At 42.9% G+C, this 15,462-nt stretch overlaps 1 protein-coding gene across 2 annotated transcripts in view; it reads right to left on the bottom strand.

Moving 5' to 3' along the window:
* rab11fip4b (RAB11 family interacting protein 4 (class II) b) overlaps positions 1-7,799 on the bottom strand; it is a 112,529-nt gene extending 104,730 nt beyond the window's left edge. The window contains exon 1 of one of the 2 annotated variants that reach the window (XM_061732187.1): positions 7,743-7,799. The gene's annotated coding sequence lies outside the window, so the exon portion shown is untranslated. The remainder of the gene's footprint in view (positions 1-7,742) is intronic. The other variant, XM_061732273.1, reaches the window with a different exon arrangement.
* Between the last annotated feature and the right edge of the window lie 7,663 nt (positions 7,800-15,462).

Here is a 15,462-nt window from a genome sequence, read left to right as displayed (position 1 = left end):
ATTTGTGACCAAATCTTGCATGAAACAACACAACCACTCATAAAGAAATCAATCAGAATTTATTTACATACGGGTGTCAAAAGATGATAAACGCAACACCCAAATAAACCTGATGGCAGAAATGGCTTAAGTATCCATAAAACAATTAATTAACTAGAAAACAACAATCAATAAAATGAAACATAAACGTTAAATGCATGGAATGAAAAAGAAAAGAAATCAAGCAATAATAACGAAGATATAGAACATCTACAGTTCAAACGGGCTCCTGTGGTCTTTTAAAGATGGACGCGCCCTCTTGGCCACGTGCAATTAGAACGGATGGTGATCCCGGTGTTAAACCGTGATCAACTGCAGAAAACAGCGCTTTAAAACATGGATGACTAGCAGAAAGTAGTGACTACAAATTAATGAAAACAGTCCTTATAATGATGGTGGTGTAATCTCAGCTCTGAACACAGATTTAGCTCTGTAACACTCCCAGTTAAACTCATACACCCAGGTCTCAAAACCTCACGCCTCCTCGGGTCTCCGGGTGCCGATCAGGGGTTCCTGCCGGGTCTTTGGTCGGAGTCCGATCCCAGAGAGTCCTCCCGCCTCTCCCGCTCCTCCTCCTGACTCTGGAATCACGAGAGGACGGGGGTACAGCTGAAGCAGCCGGCGCTCCAGCCGCGGTCCGGAGGCTATCACGTCGTCTCGGGGGCGCGCGGGGCCAGTCTACTTCTTCTGAGTGCTGGTGCCCGTCGGCCTGAGCGCGTGGCCCCGGGACGGGCGGCGAGATGCGTCTCGGTTCTGCGCGGGGCAGGCTGTCCACAGGTCCTTTCAGGTGAAGTTTAAGAGCAGAGAGAGAGAAGTTAGGAAAGAGGAACGGGTCTCACCCTGGGCCGGGGCCGAGCTTCGGAGCGGCTTCCCCCCCCTTTCCAGCTCCCAGGGACCGGGGACACGTGAAGCAGGACTCTGGATGAAAAGTTGAGACCGGGAGCTGATGGGGGCGGCTCCGTGCACCGCGGCTTCAACGGGCTGCAGGTCCACCGGAGCGGCCCGATGGGGCCTTATACCTCCCCCCAGCCGGGGGGAGAAAGGGAGATGGGATCTTGGCCCAGAGCCAAACGATCCAGCTCAGATGAGAGGGTGATCGGAAGAGAAGAGGAGGAGCAGCGGCAGGGGTTTTGATCCTACGCGCGCTGCGGTGACGTCATCGGTGCCTCATTGCGATTGGATGAACGCCGCTTGTAGGCGCCACCCCCCCCCCGCAAGGCATGCTGGGGGTTGTAGTTCAGGCAACAGCGCCATTTTATGAGGCACATTAAAGCGGAAAAGGGGGGGTTCAAAGAAGCAGTACCATTTTGAGGTCTGGTTTTGGCTCCGCTGCATCCCGACCCCTGCTTAGGTGTCATAAAACCCCCAAGGAAGTCTGTTTTCCCTGGCAGAAACCCTGCTGGGTCCTTGTTTTGATCTCCGGCCATGCCGTGGGGGTCGTAAACGGGCTATCTCGACCCAGGCCGAGATAACCAGGAGTTAGCAGAAGGGGGTCGCAGGACTTCAGGAAGAAGGGGCAAAGTCTGGTTTTACAAGTCCTCATAATCACAAAATGTTCATACATTTTATAAGTTCAGATGGGCATATGGTCGGGCACAACACAGTGAAGAGAGAAGAAGAAAGTACGTCTTAGGCCCAATCCCAATACACCCCCTACTTTCTTTCACTAGCCCTCCCTCACTCTCACTAACCCTAAAAAAGAAGGGACAAATTTTAAGGAACTTGAAATCTTCAGCTTATGGGTCCGCGTTAAATCGACGTAGAGCCAGCGTAGGGTACGGCGTACGGCGCGCGTCGCCGCGTAACCTACGCCGTAGGCTCTGCGTTGGTGTAACGCGGAACCATAAATCAGCCTTTATTCTGGAGAGATTTGAAAAGACTTTGCAACAACGGGCAAACGAGTGATTATCTACATTCACTGAGTGAATATTATGAAAGTAAAATATATATTTCTTGCTAGAAATGTAATCAAAACGCATTTTTATGCAGAAACTAACTCAAAATATTGATTTTATTCACAAAAAAATAAGAAATGTCCGCCATGTTTTTTTTTTTGATTCAGTCCGCAAATGATGACGAAAAGCATTCTGGGAAATTTTTCTGTCCCTAGATCAGCTAGTGAGCATCGGAAAATACAGATTCATAGCCACTACACTAGTTTTCGTCACTCCCCCTAGGTGGAAAGAGGAATTGGGACACCACTACCCTCACGGGAACGCACAAAATGTAGGGGTAGGGATGAAAACTAGGGGTAGGGGGGGGATTGGGACAGGGCCCTAATGGCTAAAACGGGCAGTGATGGGCAGGAAAAGCAGATACGAGGATAATAAAAACACTAGACAGATGTTTGACCTGATAAAAAGTCTGATAATGGAGCCTGAGTCTCCTGGTTTCCCGCCGAGGCCTCTGGGTAAGGAAAGGAGCAAAGGAAGGGAGCGTCTCCCTGAGCTCATCAGGAGTGACAGCCGGCTGCTGCCGCGCTGCTGATGAAGTTACGTGTTTCACGGCGGCGGAGCAGAGAGCGGGAGAGAGCGGGAGAGAGCGGGAGAGAGCGGGAGAGAGCGGGAGCCGTCACGGCCTCACGCTGATTAAACCTGGCTGATCCAACTCGTCTAACGCTGATTAGGTTTGAGAGACTCGGCGTAAACACGTCAAAGACGCTCGACTCGCAGGAGCAGCAGTGACTCAGAGCTGCAAGGAACTCTCCTGAGACCACACATCCATCACAGACTTCCATCCATCCATCCATCCGTCCCTCCATCCGTCCGTCCATCCACTTCTGAGACCACATGTCTGTCCATCCATCCATCCATCCTCCATCCATCCGTCCGTCCATCCCTCCATCCATCCATACCTTTTACTAAACACTAACTATAGGCTTTACTAAACAGAAAGGTTTTAAGTTTAGTTTTAAAGGTGGAGGTGGTGTCAGCCTCCTTAACCCAGATTGGAAGTTGGTTCCATAGTAGTGGTGCCTGATAGCAGAACGCCCGCCCTCCAAATCTACATTTGGATACTCTAGGAACTACGAGTAAACCTGCACTCTGGGAGCGGAGAGCTCTGCCAGGAACATAAGGCACTATCAGGTCTTGTAAATACTGCGGAGCTAAGCCGTTTTGGGCTTTATACGCAAGTAATAACATTTTAAATTGGATTCTGAATTTTACAGGTAGCCAATGGAGCGACGCTAACACTGGAGAGACGTGGTCTCTCCTGCTGATTCCTGTCAGCACTCGTGCTGCTGCATTCTGGATCAGCTGGAGCCTATTCAGCAAATTAGTTCCTGCTAATAACACATTACAGTAATCCAGTCTAGAAGATACAAACGCATGAACTAGTTTTTCTGCATCACTCTGCGAGAGGATTTTCCTAATCTTTGCAATATTACGGAGATGGAAAAATGCTATTTTACAAACCTGATTGACATATGGTTTAAACCACAAATCCTGATCGAAAACAACACCAAGGTTTCTCACAGTTGCACTGGAAGCCATCGCAACACCATCTAGTCCCTTCCTAAGATGCTCTGGACCAAGAATGATAACCTCTGTTTTATCTGAATTTAGAAGCAAGAAATTTCTGGACATCCAGTCCTTGATGTCCCTAAGACATGCCTGAAGTTTAACTAACGGTTCTGACTAATCCGGCTTCACAGACAAAGCCAGTTGATTATTCATCACTTTGTAATAATCAGCATTGGACATAGAAAAACATAAAAATATGTACACAAAATAAAACCAAGCACAGATCTAACTGTCCCAGAGAGTTTTATGCAATGATATTAAAAAAATATTTATTTCTATTTAGGTTTGAGGTTTCCTGCATTTTCTGTCTGTATCTTTAAAAAACTGGAAAAGTGAATATCAACTGAATCTCAAAATCAACAGGCGGGTTTTTTGGGACTTTATTAATTGTGTGTCTCCATTCAAATCAAATCTTATTGTGCATCTTCGATCTAACCAGCCGGTGCCAGAAGCTTCTCGGTGTCAGCTATGGTCTGATACAACACAGTTGGATCTTTCCCTGGCATTTGACACTGTCGATCATGAAATCTTGTTAAAAAGACTGAGGGATTTGGTTGGAATGTCTGGACCGGTTTCATCCTTGTTCATTTCCTATTTGTCAGGTAGGAGCTTTAGTGTTTCAGCAAACCAGTTCCTGTCCGACTCTGCTGATTTTGCTGTGCGGAGTACCTCAGGGTTCTGTTTTGGGGCCACTTTGTTTTTTCTTTTATTATATACGTTACCCTGTTGGGTAAGAAAATCCAGGAGTTTGCTGATGTTTCATACCATTTATTTGCAAACGATATCCAGCTGTACTGATCTTTTAAGACCTCTGAGATTCTCTGAAATTAAATAAATATTCACACACTTTTCAGTTCGTTTAAGGTTATTTGTTTGTGTTTATGTCGGCTTTATTTTTGTTTACGGTAGAATATTTTTTGGCCACCAGAAAAACCGTGTTTGACCCAGCCTTTATTTGGGACGGGCATTTTAATATTAAAGATATTTTGCCACTCCATGCGGATAATTGGGACATTATTTTAAGTTTTACGGTAAGCACGCTGGATGAAACTGATAGTTTCATGAAACTCACCTTCGCAGGTTGGACAACCAGATTTTAAGGGTTTAGAAAAAAGTGACAAAGAGGAACTTTGGTTTATTTCGAAACGCAGTTTCATATACTTCCTGATCGTTTTAATTATTCTGAGTCCTCGTTTCTAGGATGATACAGATTTCAATAGTTGCTTTACTTAAAAAGCTTAATTCCATCTGAAATGGGACAAATCCTAAAAGTCTGAGATCAGAGGTCCCTCCACAGGTTTCTGACGCTCAGAGACGTTCGTGAAAGCTCTTTTACTTTGTCTTTCACCGCTGGACGCGACCTTTGCCGCCCGTGTCGTCGCTGCAGGTCGGGCGTGACTGAACAGTAGCCACGAGAACGACGTGCTCACCGTCGACGTTTTTATCCGTTCTCCTTCCCTCCAGCCCATAAGATTAGCCTTGTTCTATCCATCTCTCCCTCCCTGAGCGTCTAAACGCTGAGGATATCTAGGCCAACACACACACACGTACAAAAATATCCACATCTGTGTGAAGGGGAAGACTCGCGGCCGAGGGAGGTGTATACTTTGGCACATCGTAAAGACGAATTAAAGTTGTCCAACGAGCACCTGGGCCTACGCTTGCATGCTGTGTGTGTGTGTGTGTGTGTGTGTGTGTGTGTGTGTGTGTGTGTGTCTGTGTGTGTCTGTGTGTGTGTGTGTGTGTGTGTGTGTGTGTGTTTGTGTGGACGCCTCCAAGAAGCCAAACAGCAGGAGAGAGCAGGCTAATAAATCCTCTCCTGCAACGTCTCTTCCAGTAATGAGACACTTCTCATGTTTCCTCCCTCTCTTCCTTCACTCACACACACACACACACACACACACACACACACACACACTCACACCTCTGCAGGGGTAGCCTTAGAAAGCTCTGACATTCCTCCGTCCGAGCGCTGTAGAGATACAAACTCGACTTCAGAACATGTTTCCCACAAACGGGCCGCAACATAATGCTATCCAATAATAATCAATTTAGAGGTGCCTTTCAGGTCACCCAAGGTCACCTTACAGTACACGAGATACAGTTAAAACACACATTTTATAAGTTAAAATACAAAAGAAGCAGCAACAGACAGCATAAAAAAGGACATAAATCAATAAATAAAACAAACCGGTGTAGTGTAGTGCACAGTGTCCGGTTAGAGTGAGTGAGCGAGTTTGAACAGGTGAGTTTTGAATGTTGTGATGGGGGAGGGAGAAATATTGATGTGAGGAAGCAGAAAACATCCAATGATCCAGCGTCATCCAACAGTCGGGAGGTAAGATGAGCGTTGTCGCCTTAAAGCGCCACCAGAGCGCCGCAGTCAAAGTCAAAGACACAACTAGTCCAGCGAGTCAGAATTTACTGGTACTACTTAAAAGTTGCAGATCGGGTTAAGGAAAAAAAAAAAGGCCCTAGAATGGAGCCTTGCGGTGCCCCACCCATTTAACACTAAAGTGTACATTAAAGTAAACTGCACCTTAAATAACATCATATATTTATCTTATAGATACACATTTTATGTCTGTTGGGTTTTGTTATTGGCTGTATGTTTAAAACATCCTGTGCAAGTGACAAATACTTGTTATTTATGCCACCAAAGTATGTGTACGTATGTATTTATGTATTTTCCTAAAGCCGACCACCTCTAAAACCAGGCTGAAAGAGCCCTGAAACAAGTTCAGCGTTTAAAGCTAAATGAGTCAAACTTCTGCTGCACACCAGCCATCCCCAAACCTTGAAACCTCGCCGACAACAATGTCATCCAGTAAAAAGAGAAACAGTGATGTGAGGATGCAGAAAACCTCCAACGATCCAGCGTCATCGGCCAGTCGGGAGGCCAAATGAGCGCCGTTGCCTTAAAGCACCACTACAGCGCTAATGTCAAGGTCAAAGACACAACTAGTCCAGCAAGTCCGAGATTACTGGATCCAACAGGCAGATTCTGATCTCCGCTTCATGTCTCTGAGAAACACTTCTGTACCCGAAGGTGCAAAATCAAATACGTTCTCCATCGAGTCTGTTAGACCTCGTTGGTGCCGAGGCGGTCGGTCCGGCCCGGTAGCAGGTTAATTATGGGTCAATGACGAATAAGGATTTTCAACAGGTCAATTTTAAAATAATAAAAAAAAAGTATCTATTGCAGTAGTTCAAACATTAAGAATGTTGTGTACACATAAATTCATATAAAACTTTTTAATTAAGTGATTTCAGAGTTTTTTGTCAAGATGAATTGGCACTAGCCTTAAAAAAGGTCATGTGTTGCAACCATGATTCATATTAAAATAAATAAATTTCCTTAATTTCTGACATCTTTTTCAGTATTATACAAAAATGGTTGTTTTTTTAATGGTCGCGCCACATAATATTTCATAAAATGGACATCAGTCAAACTTTGTTTGTATATTATGATGGAAATATAAATGTGTTGCAATCTTACACACTACAAGAGATTTCTGAAATCATGCCAGATAGGGCAAAAGATTGATTTAAAAACATTTAGAGTGATTTCAAAGAAAGTCTTCAAAACCAGAGTCGTGGTCGGACGGTCGCACCACATGACATTTTGACGCTTAAAACAACAACAAAATCCCAAATAAGTAGTATTTTTTGTAAAATTCAAGTGAGTCCATATGTGGGACAGGTAGTTCATACATCTGGTATTTCTTTATCCATTAAAACCTTTTTTGAATTGAAAAAAAATCTGTTTTTCAGAAAATATAGGCGTCACGTCATTGACCCTTATGCAAAAAGCGCCTGTGAGGTTAACCGTCTTTTCAAATCTTAAACTCTAAACTGGAAGGAAAAGGACTTGTTTCTCACCGCGGACAGAAAACCACTTTTTTGCAAAGTTCCTGCTCATTATGGTCTGGTTATTTCTAAAAATAAAGATAAACCTCCAGAGAAACGGCCCAGGGATCAGTGACGGGACAAACCAGGTTACATCACCGCCATGAAGTGGAGCTGTTGGCGGATGTGTAACACGACCTTTAAGGACCAAACACAGATCTGAACAGGAAACAAGACAATTCTGAAAACAAACGCAGCAAATCTCCAAAGATATGAATACTTCCATCGTAGTGGTGGTTTCCTTTTCTAAAACACGTGGTGAATTCTCACCTACTTGGTGGATGTGAGGACGAGGTGGCGAGCCAGACGGCGGTGGATCCGCTCAGTCGTGTCGTTCTGGGGTCTGCGATCGCTGGACTGGTGAACCAGACTCATTTATACGTCACGTTTCACAGGGAACCACGAGTGACACGGCACTTCTGAAGAAAAGGGAAGCGCTTCGGTTCAGCCCGTCAAAGTATTGCCTTTCACACGGCCTGAATATTTTAACAGCGCTTCTCCGCCGGTGTGAGGTTTAATACTCGAACAGTCGCCTAGAAAGAACTTGCTTCTTCCCCAAACCTGCAAGATCCTGTTTATTAACCGGAAAAATTAAACTCAAGGAAAACATTTACTTTGTTATGATGCAAAATGTATTAAAAGTTAGGCAAGGCAAGTTTATTTGTACAGCACAATTCAACACAAGGTAATTCAAAGTGGTTTATATCAACATTAAAAGCGGCAAGACACAATTAAGCAGTAAATAACAAATAAAATGAAATAAAATGATAAGAAAAGAGGTAAAATAATAAAAAGCACAAGTTGTTAAAAAGTAAGGGCAGTAGATCCAGCAGCAGGTACACATCTCTTTCTTAAAATGGCAAGAATTAGGTTTCTATACGGTCAAAACGTACAAAGACCGGGTCAAATACAGTATTACAAAAGTAATCTGTAACAATTCGTATGGTGAATTAAACCAATTTGACAATTCTATTCCTCAATGCCTGTTTCCAGGTCTTATTTCATACAACTGAAGAGAATTACGTTTCTATACGGTCAAAACGTACAAAGACCGGGTCAAATACAGTATTACAAAAGTAATCTGTGCCGATTCGTGCAGTGAATCAGACCAATTTGACAATTCTACATCACAATGTAGCCAACATCCTGGCTGGATCATGTAATATGTACAGCTGATGCTCATGAAAGTCTGGAAAAAGTTGAAATATTGTATGGGTTGACTACCACTGATCACTTACCTGTCTCTATGATGATAAATGTTGATAACCTACCTGACTTCAGCAGTTCAACAGAAGATGGTGCCAACGGGGTCAAAGTGAATTGGGTTAAACTATCTAGAGAGGATGTCTTGTATTATTGTGGGAGGACAGATGTTCTCTTCAGGGAAGTACAGCTACCCATGGATGCTATTTTATGTTCAAATATTAACTGTGATGATGTCACTCACTGTAATGGCCTATGTGAAATGTATAATAGTATTGTGAGCGCTATACATGAGGCCAGTAGACCTCTACACACTCACCTCAGAAAGGCTAAGAATACCAAGCCTGGTTGGAACAAGCATGTAGCTGACCACCAAGAAGCCGCTAAGACGGCTCATCGGGCCTGGGTTATAGCTGGTAGACCCAGACAGGGGCCAGAGTTGGAGCACAAGAAGCTTACCAATGCTAGATATAAATATGCAGTGCGCTTTGTTGGGAAGCATGAGCATGCCTTAAGAGCTCATTCTTTGGCTGAAAACTTGCTTGGTAATAATGTCACTGAGTTTTGGAAAGAGGTAAAAGCTACAAATAGGGCCAAAGCAGTATTGCCATGCTACATTGAAGGTGTATCTGGTGCAGACAATATAGCAGTGCGGTGGAGGCAGCACTATGCAGCTCTGTTTAATTGTATCAAAAGTGAGCCCTATTGTGTGGGCAAGCTAAATGAGGAAGTGATTTTTTTCACCCCCAATGAGGTTTATCATGCTATAGAGCGACTAGGTGATAACAAAGCTAGTGGCAAGGATAACATCACTGCGGAGCATCTTAAGTTAGCCAGCCCCAGAGTAGCAGCACTGCTGTCCATCTGCCTCACAGGGCTGATGACACATGGTATTCTGCCAGACACCATGCTGACCGTCACATTAGTGCCCGTCATTAAGGACAAGGCAGGTAAAATAGGGAGTTTGGAGAACTATAGACCCATCGCCTTAGGCAGCATTCTTTCAAAGGTTTTAGAAAAGATGCTACTAGATAGACTGAGTGAGTTCATTTACACCACAGAACATCAATTTGGTTTTAAGCCTAAGCATAGTACAGATCTATGTATCTATGCCTTGAAAGAAGCTGTTGAATCTTACAGAAGTCAGGGCTCTACAATGCTTTTAGGATTTATTGATGCTTCCAAGGCATTTGACAGAGTAAATCACCATAAGCTTTTTACTAAACTCATGCTTAGGGGTGTGCCTGGATGCATCATACGTATCCTGGTTTACTGGTATGGCAAGCAAAGTATGCAGGTTAAATGGGGAAACAGTCTATCCTCACCCTTCAGTGTAGGCAATGGTGTACGGCAGGGGGGGCTTCTGTCTCCAGCCCTGTTCAACCTATACATGGACAACCTGTCCAAGCAGTTGGGGAAGTGTAAGACAGGTTGTCTGATAGGGAACACTCTGTTAAACCATCTGATGTACGCAGACGATTTGGCCATTATGTCCCCCAGCACTGTTGGGTTCCAGCAGCTGTTGGATTTATGCTCAGAGTATGGGGTTGAGTTTGATATACAGTAGAATGCAAAAAAGAGTGTTGTGTTGATATGTAGGACCAAGGAGGATCAGATGCTGCACTTTCCAATGTTTTACCTGTCAGGGCAACCCCTTTGTGTGTCTAACTGTACACAATATCTTGGGCACATAATCACTGACAAGATGGAAGATGATGCTGACATGTACAGGCAGAGACGCATGTTGTATGTCCAAGCAAACATGCTAGTCAGGAAATTGCATTACTGTTCCGATGATGTGAAAGTGAGCTTGTTTCGTGCTTACTGCACCCCTATGTATGCAGCCCCATTATGGGTCAGCTACAAAAAGGAGACCCTGCGCAAACTTCAGGTAGCATACAATGACTGTCTGAGGATACTGCTGAAAAAGCCCAGGAGTACCAGTGCTAGTAAACTCTTCTGTGACTCAGGCCTAAGCACTCTACAGGCTCTCTTGAGGAACCTGATGTTTAGGTTTATGTCTAGACTTGATGAGTCGCAAAACTGTATCATAATGAAGCTCACAAGCCCCAGGTGCAGTTCTGTCAGATATCAATCATATCTATGGAAACATTGGTATGGGTGCCTTTTAAGACTCTCATGAATAAGAGTATGTTTTTATGTGTTTATGTAGTTGTTATTTATTTTTTATGTTGTATGTCTTGATATTGGGTCTAGAGCCCGTAATAAAGTTTATACAATGCCTGCATTTAGGGCTTATCCATAACTTTGCACGGTTTTCAAAAAGTATTTAATATAAGAATACACTTAAATAACAAATAAAATGAAATAAAATTATAAGAAAAGAGGTTAAGCATATTTGTTCCCACCGGGCATCGACATGTGTCTCCGGTGGCAACGATTCTCTGCCTGAAAAGGCCAAAGTGCCATTTTCACCTGCTGGAGGCAGCAATGCACTAAGCCCCGCCTCCTCACCTGGGCAACCAACAACAATGTCCTCCCTGTCCGAGAGAGAGGCCTCCCTGCAGACCGGGTGTCTGATTCCAGCCGTCCGTCATCGAGGGGCCCCGTCCTGCATGTTTTAGACGTCTCCCCGATACAACTGACTGTTTCATTAACTTGATGACAAGCTGCTGATCCGTTAATGTGATACAGGTGTGTTAAAGCAGGAAGACGTCTAAAACATGCAGGACAGCGGCCCTCGAGGAGCAGGACCGGACTGCACTGTATGAAGTGGAGCTCCGCTGGAGATGGGAACCATGTGACCTCTAGTGGTGGGGGTTCGTTGGCCGGTGTAGGTGCAACATTGCGTGGAGGTTACATGGTTTCCAAGTGGAGTTCCTTCTCTCTGTCTGGTATCTGTTTCTAGCTTTATTAGCAAATTAACTTTACATAAAAAATGTTGAGAAAACATTAAAAAAAAAAAAAAAAAAAACCAACACACAAAAAGCTTCAAATAAGTTGGAATAGACATCAAATGTCAAACTAGCAGGCATTTAACAACTGATGACAAAAAAAAAATCACAATGCCACAGATGAGCCCATAATGATGTTTCACTCTTAAATATAACACCATTAGTGTGTAAGTGAGTACACAACACACAATTTACATTCAGAGGCACCGCAACGGGGCAGGCAACCCAGGCAATTGATTCCTTTGTCAAGCCCCGCCGCCGTTGCTAGGTCGGAAAAAACTCATCTCTCCGTCCACTTCCATTGTAAAAACGGGATTTTATATGACTTTATTTCTAATTATTGGACCAAAGAAAAACAGCAACTAGAAATAAATCAAAAGGAACACTTCAGGTACCGTGTAGTGAGTTTACAAAACCTCAGTTTTCGGCGAAAACGAGATCTTTGATTGATTAGCTGATAGCACGGTGGAAGGTGCGGCCGTCCACGTAGCTTTATCCAAAGCAGACATTTTTTTACCGTAATTAAAGGTTGGTTTTGGGATGAAATGTATTCTTGTGATTCTCTCTGGGTAGCGGGTGTTCCTTTTACTAATACCAAGTTAAAAAATAATAATTTATTGATTTAAATTTGGATACAAGGCAAGTAAAAACTACGCTTTTTCCATCGATTTGAACGAGAGAGACGGCTGTTTCTCCAACCGGATATTCTGACCCGGATGTAGCGACGGAGGATGATGTTTCTGATTGGTCAGTCAGGGACCAATCAGAAGGCTGACAAAGGCTCAATTGATGAGGGCCCCAAGCCGAAGCGGGCCCCCAAGGATGGCTGATGTCAACAACTAAATACTGGAACTACTTTAGACGCTGCAACGACCACGCATCAGAAACCCCCCTCATGGGGCCCTTTCCCAGTTGTCCCTGGCTTGTTGATAGTGGGGAGGCCCCGACAGACGGCTGATATCGCTCCATATCAGCGACAGAAGTTGAAACCCCCATAGACACTGCAATCAGTCAGGAAACTCCCTGATGGGGCCCATTACAAGCCAGCATAGACGTGGGGCAATAGTGATTCACAATTTGAAAAAATGAAGCGAACATCTCCCTTTGGACACATGAAAAAAAAACCAAGAGGATGAAAAGAAAGAAGGTGACAGTGGTAAGAATGTGTAAGCGATGCGTGTTACATTATAAAAAATGTAATGTAGGATGTCATCTGTCATCCTACGTCACTTTTTGTAAAGACTCATATCCGGCACTTTAAAACCTCATATTGTACATTTCTGTTTATTTCTGTTTATACATTTTATTTTATTCTATCTCTTATTTTATCTCTATATATTTGTTTGTTTTTATATTTTTATTGTATTGCACCAATCACCACAACAAATTCCTTGTGTGTGTTAACAAACTTGGCAATAAAACCCCTTTCTGATTCTGATAATAAGTTATGTGTGTATGTATAGTTTGCATTGAGGTAGGTATTTATTATTTATTTTATATGTTAATTGTTTAATAAAAGATTGTTACTGATCTGTGGGTCTGGACTTCATCATGATTCTGGGGGGGCCCATGGTCTCTCCTGCCCAGGGCCCCCAGGGGTCCAGAAACAGCCCTGTTTACGCTGCAACCACACTTAACGTCACAGCTGTGCATCAGCATCAGGTCAAGTCGATTTTATTTCTACAGCACATTTTAAAAACAACCTCAGTTGACCAAAGTGCTGTACAAGCTAAGTTCTGGACAGGAAGGCACCACAGACGCGATGCGTTTATGCTGTTTCGTGCCCGTCAGAAGGCGAGCTGCTAAATTCTGGACAGTTTGTAAATGCCGGCGCAGCGACTGATGGAAGTAGAGCGAGTTGCAATAATCCAGTCGACAGGTAACAAAAAAAAGGCATGAATATCTCTCTCCATGTCTTTTGAGGGAAGTCAGGCATTACCCTACTTAAAAGTTGTAATTGGGGGGGAGAAAAAAAAATACAAAAGGAGCCCAGAATGGAGCCTTGTGGCACCCCGTCCACTCAGCACTTAAAGTGTACATTAAAGTAAACGGCACCTTTTCATTGTTAATGTCTGTTGTGTTTTGTTATTGGCTACAGGTTTTAAACATCCTGTGCTTGTGACAAACACTTGTTGTTGTTCAGCTCATCTTATTTATGCCACAACAGTATGTGGGCACACGTGACCCGACCCCTCTGAAGGCGGTCAGGACTCACCACATCCTCAAACGTGTCGAGTTTATGTCCCCTCCTAAAACCAGGCTAAAAGAGCCCTGAAACAAGTTCAGCGTTTAAAGCTGGAATATGAGTCAAACGTAACACTTCTGCTCCACACCAGCCATCCACGAACCTTCAACACTCACTAACAAGCATTTATGTTCTTGGAAGCAGAAACAACTGAACTTCTGCAGCTCAACACCGCCCTCGTGTGGACAACAGAGTGAAACACAAGCAGCAGCAGCTGGAGTCGCTGCAGACACCAGTCTCAAGACGTTTACACACCTATATATATATATATATATTAAAAAGATGTACTGAAGTAGAGAATAACTTCTTAATGTGACACGTCACAAGTGAAACTAATTAATTTAGCATCCAGCAAAGGATTAATGTTTTGAGCTGCTCAGTATTTGAAAGTTGAGCATTATTTATTAATAAAAAACTGAACTTAACTAACTATGAGTTATGCATTTATATACACAGGACTGTCTCAGAAAATTTGAATATTGTGATAAAGTCATACAAAAATGTCATACATTCTGGATTCATTACAAATCAACTGAAATATTGCAAGCCTTTTATTATTTTAATATTGTTGATCATGGCTTACAGTTTAAGAAAACTAAAATATCCTGTCTCAAAAAATTAGAATATTCTGGGAATCTTAATCTTAAACTGTAAGCCATAATCAGCAATATTAAAATAATAAAAGGCTTTCAATATTTCAGTTGATTTGTAATGAATCCAGAATGTATGACATTTTTACTTATTTTTTAAATTGCATTACAGAAAATAAAGAACTTTATCACAATATTCTAATTTTCTGAGACAGTCCTGTACAAGTCAGTCCTTAGAAAAAACAAACTTTAATTAAAAAAAGTTATCTGGGCCATTCTCAATTTATTTCTTCAAAACTATTCAAATTTATTCCAGGTTGCTTGTTTTGCACATTTCCTTTTATTTATTTAACCCTTGCATACTCTTTTGGCCAAACTTGATGTTTTTACATCTGACAGCAGTAATATTTGTCCAAATGAGAAGCTTTTAGCCTGAAATTTGATGACTTTTTAATGATCTTATACCGGTGATACAAATGTTCACACATGTAGGCTGCTTGTGGCCCAGCGATGGTTTGAGTTACCTGTCCAGGTAGAGCTGGGGGCCTGGAGGGAAGGATGGAGCCGTACCCATGAAAACTGGTTTTAGAGTTTACAGTGCACGTAAAAATCAACATAAATTATAATTTTAGGGAACCTAAAACTCTGTTGTCTTTGATTGGGGTCAATCAAACTGAAAACAGTGAAAGAATAAAAGCAGGTGGCGAGGGAGACGGTTATGTTAAATAAATAAAGTCATCGGTTGGTCGTCTTGACGTGCATCTGCAGGAAACGTCACCTGAGGCTGCAGGACGTTAACGGATAACTAAAGTAAACTTACAAGAGTGACAACAAACGTTTGCATGAATTAAGGTTCCATCAACGTGTTATTTTTGATACCGTTGATGCACGGAACACTGATCCACTTCCTGTTCTTAGGTATTTGGTGTAAAAATAACGGGGGATTTTTTTAAATCTTAATATAAATATAGTTTCCATCTGTCCCACAATGAATCATCAGGTTAAGTCATGCTCTATTTTAGATCGAGCTACAATCG

Source organism: Cololabis saira, chromosome 1 (assembly GCF_033807715.1).
Source record: "Cololabis saira isolate AMF1-May2022 chromosome 1, fColSai1.1, whole genome shotgun sequence".
Classification (NCBI taxonomy): Eukaryota; Metazoa; Chordata; class Actinopteri; order Beloniformes; family Belonidae; genus Cololabis; species Cololabis saira.
This window is presented reverse-complemented; position numbering and strand designations above follow the sequence as displayed.